This window comes from Triticum dicoccoides, chromosome 7A (assembly GCF_002162155.2).
Source record: "Triticum dicoccoides isolate Atlit2015 ecotype Zavitan chromosome 7A, WEW_v2.0, whole genome shotgun sequence".
NCBI classification, from domain to species: Eukaryota; Viridiplantae; Streptophyta; class Magnoliopsida; order Poales; family Poaceae; genus Triticum; species Triticum dicoccoides.
This window is the reverse complement of record NC_041392.1, coordinates 632,619,109-632,626,643: the sequence shown is the minus strand read 5'-3', so window position 1 is coordinate 632,626,643 and position 7,535 is coordinate 632,619,109.

Genomic DNA, 7,535 nt, shown 5'->3' with positions numbered 1-7,535 from the left:
TGTTGATGATCATGTGATTAATAGTACTACTAATCTTGATGGTCGTGTTGCAGAACAGAATGCAGAAAATGCAACAGAAAACCCTAGTCTGGCCTATGATTTTATGCAACAAATAAGTCCAAACCAGGCTAACACGAGATATGAGGGAGATCCTTCTGCCGCTTCTGATCCCGAGAGATTTGGCAGCGCATCTCCTACGCGAACGGATCCCCAGGCAAATCCTGTCGCTGTCGCTGGGTCTGCGGGCGGCGGGTCTGCGGGCGGCGAGTCGGGACATGACACGCGGCGCGAGACGGGCACGCGGTCTGGAGGGACCGCGGCGGCTGGTGTGTCCCCACGCGGTGGGCCTGACCCATCCACCACACCGGGCAATGATGGCGGCGGCGCACGGTCTCCTAGGCATTTGTCGCCTGGCGCGTTGTCCCCTGGACGGTTGTCGCCTGCACGTGGGCCTGACCCGTCGCTATCACCGGGGCGTGATCCCATGCCCAACCGAGCGGCAGCCGAGGGAGATTCGCTGGCCCATTCATTGGAGGTACGAGGTACCGGATCTGCTGCGGCAATAGGATCCTCTATGAATAACAATTCAGGACGGCCCAATACACGCTCGCAGAAAGGTATTTTCAAACCATTTGTTCCCAAGGATGTAACATCCAGGTATGATAAAAACTTCAAGTTTGTGAACTTTGCTGCTGCTAAAGAACCAAGAGATTTAACAGAAGCTTTAAGTGATAGAAATTGGAAACATGCTATGGAGATAGAGTATGATGCACTTATGAGAAATCGAACTTGGCATCTACTTCCACCTAAACGAGGGATAAATGTTATAGATTGTAAACGGGTATACAAAATAAAAAGGAATTCTGATGGCACCATAGATAGGTATAAAGCTAGACTAGTTGCTAAAGGGTTTAAACAACGCTATGGTATTGATTATGAGGACATCTTTAGTCCTGTTGTGAAAGCAACTACTATCAAGTTTGTTTTGTCCATTGTTGTCTCCAGGGGATGGAGCCTTCGTCAATTGTATGTACAGAATGCGTTCTTACATGGCGTTCTCGAGGAAGGGGTCTATATGCGACAGCCACCCGGTTTTGTGGATGGCACTAAATCACAGTATGTGTGTAAACTGGACAAAGCTCTGTATGACTTGAAACAGGCACCCAGGGCTTGGTACTCTAGATTGAGTATGAAACTGCAACAACTTGGCTTTCGACCCTCAAAGGGAGATACCTCTTTATTCTTCTTCAAGAAAGGAAAGGTGATCATCTTTATGCTCATTTATATAGATGATATAATTGTTGCTAGCTCATCACAAGAAGCCACCTAAGCTTTACTTGAGAATTTGAAAAGTGAGTTTGCTCTTAAGAACTTGGGAGAACTAAGTTACTTTCTGGGTATTGAAGTAAAAAGGCACATGATGGTATTCTGCTAACCCAAGAGAAATATGCTAGAGACATAATCAAGCGTGTAGGCATGAAGGATTGCAAACCCGCAAGCACACCTTGTCTACAACTGAAAAATTATCATTGCATGAAGGAGAAAAGTTAAGTCCAGAAGAGGGAACCAAGTACAGGAGTATAGTTGGTGCACTCCAATATTTAACCTTAACAAGGCCTGACATATCTTACTCTGTTAATAAGGTTTGTCAGTTCTTGCATGCTCCTACATCTCTACACTGTACAACTGTAAAGAGGATATTGAGATATATTCAAGGAAGTGCTGGAACGGGTCTCAGAATATGTAAGTCACCTTCAACGACAGTAAGTGCTTTTTCTGATGCAGATTGGGCAGGATGTCTTGATGATAGAAGATCTACTTGTGGGTTTGCTGTGTCCTTTGGTTCTAACCTCATATCATGGAATGCAAAGAAACAAGCAACCGTTTCTCGTTCTAGCACTGAAGTAGAATACAAGTCTCTTGCAAATGCAACAGCTGAGGTAATGTGGGTAGAAACCCTACTAGATGAGTTGGGCGTCGAAAGACCACATATATCCTGTCTTTGGTGTGATAATCTTGGAGCAATATATCTTTCTACTAACCCTGTGTTTCATGCAAGGACAAAACACATAGAAATTGATTTTCATTTTGTTAGAGAAAGAGTTGCAAGGAAATTATTAGAAATCAGATTTATTCCAACAGGAGATCAAGTTGCTGATGGTTTTACAAAACCTCTACAAGTTCGACAACTACAAGCTTTCAAGAACAATCTAAACCTTGGCACGTTCAGATTGAGGGAGGATGTTAAATGATAGGCTAGTAGTTGTAACGTGACATGTTGTAACGTGACATGTGTGTCACGGTGTAGTTGTGTGCGTGTGTGAGATTGTAACCGATAGGCAGGTTGTTAGATGGATTTGATCTCTATCTTTTGTATAGTCTTGGACTAGGGGTCAAGCTAACAACAACCTGCTGATGATGTACTTGTGCTCTATATAAACACGTACGCGTCCCTGCCTAAGGTGCATACGCTTCCACCAATTCTTTCACTAATAGCCTATTTGCTGGACCAGTTCTAAAATTGGCATGGTGTTTGTTGTTCCTGTCTAGATTAGTGCATATCAAATGTCAGCAAGGAGCACAATTAAGTTCACTTGAGTTTATGGTGCACAACACAACATATATGATTTCACATTAATCTTCATACCAGCACACACCACAATCTTGCTCAAAACTTCATACAACAGAAACATACAAACGAAATGCAAGTAGAACCAACTAAAGTGCCAAGAAAGTTGCTGAAAATCGTACCTGGACTTGAGAGACAACACACTGAGCAGATGAAACAGCGAACCAAACTGACCGGTGCAATTTCTGAGAAAAGAAACGAAAATCCAGGTCATCATATGAAGGAGACATAAAAACACCTGATGAGAAGAATAATGATAATTTCGACGGTAGATGGTCATTCATGTTTAACACTATCATTGAAAGCTTGGATCTGAGAGAGATAGAGCTTTCAGGCAGAAAGTTTACCTGGGCTAAGAAGGCGTGATGAGAAGAATAATAATAATTTCGACGGTAGATGGTCATTCATGTTTAACACTATCATTGAAAGCTTGGATCTGAGAGAGATAGAGCTTTCGGGCAGAAAGTTTACTTGGGCTAACGCGATGACAAATCCGACTTTTGAAAAGTTGGATCGAGTCCTGGCTAGTGTAGAATGGGAGCATGAATTTCCCTATGTAACAGTCCAGGCGCTTTCGCGTGGTATTTCTGACCACACGCCTTTATTTCTCGACTCTGGGGAACCCACCCACTTGGGAAATAAGAATGTTTTTTCCTTCGAGCTAGCCTGGTTTGCGAGAGAAGGCTTCTTGGATCTCATAGCCAAAGAATGGGCTAAGGATGCAGGAGGTAGGTCTGCGCTTGAGCGTTGGCAGAATAAAAATAGACACTTGAGAAGTTTCCTCCGTGGGTGGGCTAAGCATCTCAGCGGGGCGTATAAGATTGAAAAGGAACAACTCCTTACACTTATACAGTCCCTAGAGATAAGAGCAGAAACCACGGTCATGCCAGCCTCGGAGCTTCATGCCAAGCTTGATGCGGAGATGAGGCTGAAAGGGCTCCTTCGTGAGGAAGAGTTAAAGTGGGCACTCCGGGCCAAGGTCCGACGAGCTGTCCAGGGGGACAGGAACACACAATTCTTCCACATGATCGCTAATGGTAAACATAGAAAGAAGAGGATCTTTTAGCTTGAGCAAGATGAGGGAACGATTCTTGGACAGGAAAACTTAAAGCTATATATTACTGAGTATTACAAGCAACTGTTTGGGCCTCCAGAGGACAACTGTGTGTTGCTGGATGAGTCTAGGATTGAGGATGTGCCTCAACTTACGGCTGTTGAGAATGATATTTTAGCTGCTCCTTTCTCTGAGAAAGAGGTGTTTGAGGCCATTTCCCAGATGAAGAATAATAAGGCTCCTGGCCCGGATGGTTTCCCGGCTGAGTTTTATAAGAAGTGTTGGCATATTATTAAAGGAGATCTGTTGCCGCTGTTCCATGATTTATTCTTTGGCCAACTTCACCTTTTTCAACTAAATTTTGGAACGATAACCCTTCTCCCCAAGAAGACAGAAGCAGTGAGAATAGAGCAATTCCGGCCTATTTGTCTTCTTAATGTTAGTTTCAAAATTTTTACCAAGGTCAGGACGAATAGGCTCACACAGATTGCGCATACTATGGTGCAGCCTACTCAAACTGCTTTCATGCCGGACAGGAACATCCTCGAAGGGGTGGTGGTCCTTCATGAAACTCTCCACAAGATTCACTCGAAAAAACTAGATGGAGTGGTTTTTAAGGTGGATTTCGAGAAAGCGTACGATAAAGTCAAATGACCTTTCCTTCAACAGGCATTACGCATGAAGGGTTTTGATGAAGCTTGGCGACGCTAAGTTGAATCTTTCACGCAAAAAGGGAGTGTTGGAATTAAAGTGAATGACGACATAGGTCATTATTTCCAGACTCACAAGGGCCTCCGGCAAGGTGATCCAATGTCTCCTATTCTGTTCAACATCGTAGTTGACATGTTGGCAATTTTGATAGGTAGGGCAAAGGAGGCTGGTCATGTGGGTGGCTTGGTGCCTCATCTAGTTGATGGTGGTGTATCCATCCTGCAGTACGCTGATGATACAATCATCTTTATGGAGCACGACTTGGCAAAAGTGAGAAATATGAAGTTGGTATTATGCTTATTTGAACAATTGACCGGTTTGAAGATTAATTTCCATAAAAGCGAGTTGTTCTATTTTGGTAGAGCCAAAGAGGAACAAGAGGCTTATAAGCAATTGTTTGGATGTGAATTGGGAGCTCTACCTTTTACTTGCCTAGGTATTCCCATTCACCATCGTAAGCTGACAAACAGAGAATGGAAGTGTATCGAGGATCGGTTTGAGAAAAAACTGAGCTGCTGGAAGGGCAAACTCATGTCTTATGGAGGCCGATTGATTCTTATTAATTCAGTGTTCACGAGTATGCCTATGTTTCTCTTATCCTTCTTTGAAGTACCAGTTGGGGTTAGGAAAAGGCTGGACTTCTATCGGTCCCGTTTCTTCTGGCAGAGTGATGAACTTAAGAGAAAGTACCGACTAGCCAAATGGGATGCCATTTGTAGACCAAAAGACCAAGGGGGTCTTGGTATTGAGAATCTTGAAGTCAAGAACAGATGCCTTCTCAGTAAGTGGCTATATAAGTTAGCTTCCGAAACTGAGGCAACTTGGGCGCAGATCCTTCGTAGCAAGTATCTGCACTCTAAGACGCTGTCACAGGTGACAGCGAGACCGACTGACTCGCCGTTTTGGAAGGGGCTTATGAGATTCAAAGCTACTTTCTTTAATAGAACAAAGTTTATTGTCGGTAATGGCAACAACACCCGCTTCTGGGAGGATACTTGGCTGGGTGAAACGCCTTTGGCGCTTCAGTATCCGTCTTTGTATCGTGTTGTGCAGCGACATGATGCTTTGGTTGCCTCGATTTTGCAGTCTACTCCCCTAAACATTCAGTTTAGGAGGGTGCTTATTGGCGACCGGTGGGAAGCATGGATTCATCTGGTGAGTAGACCGATGGAGGTTCAGCTTACTCATCAGCCCGATCAGTTGAGTTGAAAGCTTACTAGGAATGGTGAATTCACTGTAAAGTCGATGTATATTGATGTCATCAACTCTACTGTTGTTCCTAGCTCCAAGCATGTTTGGAATGTCAAGGTTCCTTTAAAAATCAAAGTGTTTATGTGGTTTGTATATAAACAAGTAATCTTAACAGAAGATAATTTGGTTAAACGCAACTGGACAGGATCTATTAGGTGTAGTTTTTGTGATCGGGATGAAACTATCAAGCATCTATTCTTTGATTGCCTGTTGGCGAGAGTGTTGTGGCGAACAGTGCAAATTGCCTTTAACATTACTCCTCCGAACTCAGTCATGTCATTATTTGGAATGTGGCTTGTTGGAATAGAGTCCGAAACAGCTAGACAAATTCGCGTAGGAGCATGTGCGTTGTTATGGGCAATTTGGAACTGCAGAAATTATTTGGCTTTTAACAGAACAACAACTATTCATTTTTTGCAGGTGTTATTCCGAGCTACTGTGCTAATACGTATGTGGTCCTTACTCACTCCGACGGAGGCCAAGGAGCATTTGGTTACTGAATCTGCCCGGTGGGAGACGGTAGCGCCGGATATTTTCAACCGGTTTGGCTGGCGGTCATGTAATAGGATAGGCGATTAGTTTTTCTATCCTCTCTTTTGCCAGCCGGTTGTGGCCTTTGGGCTATGTTGCTTTTGGCTTTGTGGCTCTTTGTGAGCTAGCCTTTTATCTGTTTGCAGACGGCAAGACCTTGTTAAACTACTTTATTTATTTATAAATGTGGCCGTATGCATCTTTCTAATGCAGAGACCGGGGAGTCCCTCTTTTCAAAAAAAAACACCCGATGAGTGTGAATGAACCGATACAGGTAGGAATCCAAGAACAACACACAAACACTCATGCATACACATGAAGACACAACGAACCGTACCTTGACGGCGATGATGGGCGGAGCGCAGAAACATGAACAAGACCAGCAATCGATGAACAACTAGAAATTTGGTACTCACATAACAACCACTTGCTAACATACAACATACACGAGCAGTAAGCATGGCAGCAACACATCCGGAAAAGAAAAGAACACCTTGGCTTAATGGAGGGAGGATTACCTCCATGGTAGCCTACAAGCAGAGCATAGTAGTGGCTGGACTGAGGTGGAAGGACAAACAGGCGAGGACAGTGATGCGCGTATATATGAAGGAGATGGTAAACAACAGAGCGATTAGGTCCAAATCATGAGCAGTAGATGCTAATTAAGCATCGAACATCAAACATGAAAGGAAGTATAATTCTAAAATAATATTGGCACAAAACATTATCAAAGCTCTGTAGGTTTTCACTGACTCTGGGAAGATGGTGGACTCGGTACAGAAAATTTGAAATGGCAAGAGAAATCAAATGTATAAAATAAACAACGCTGCTATATATCAACATGCAACTGGCGTTTAAACTAAGACATAACATTTACACATCTCAAATTATTAAGATCTGGTACAAACAAACAAAATTCAGAGGATAGACCTGTTGTCTTCCAATTTTGTCTTCAGTTCCTTCTTGTTCTCCCACAATATAATGCAATGCAGCTTCTGCTCGTTCATGCACAAAGCATTTGCAATAATAAGTCAGTATGGGCAAATATTATTGTGGCCAAGCATGAAGAAAAGAGAAGTTCGGTTAACCAAGAAGACTAAAAAACCATGTATCATCTCATTAAAAACATTCAGGTCACTAAATGGAAGAAATAAGAACAGAAAAGTTATGTTAACCAAAAAACCAGAAAATGGAGCTTTCCTTGGATCGATGGTAAAGGACAATGCTATAGAATAGTGAATACAAAAATCACAATAACAAATCTCTTTCAAGCAAACCAAATCAAAATCTGCACAGTGTGAGACTGCGGCTAGAACAAAATTATGTTGGCAAGCTCCTTTATTTATGTAAAACTGAATT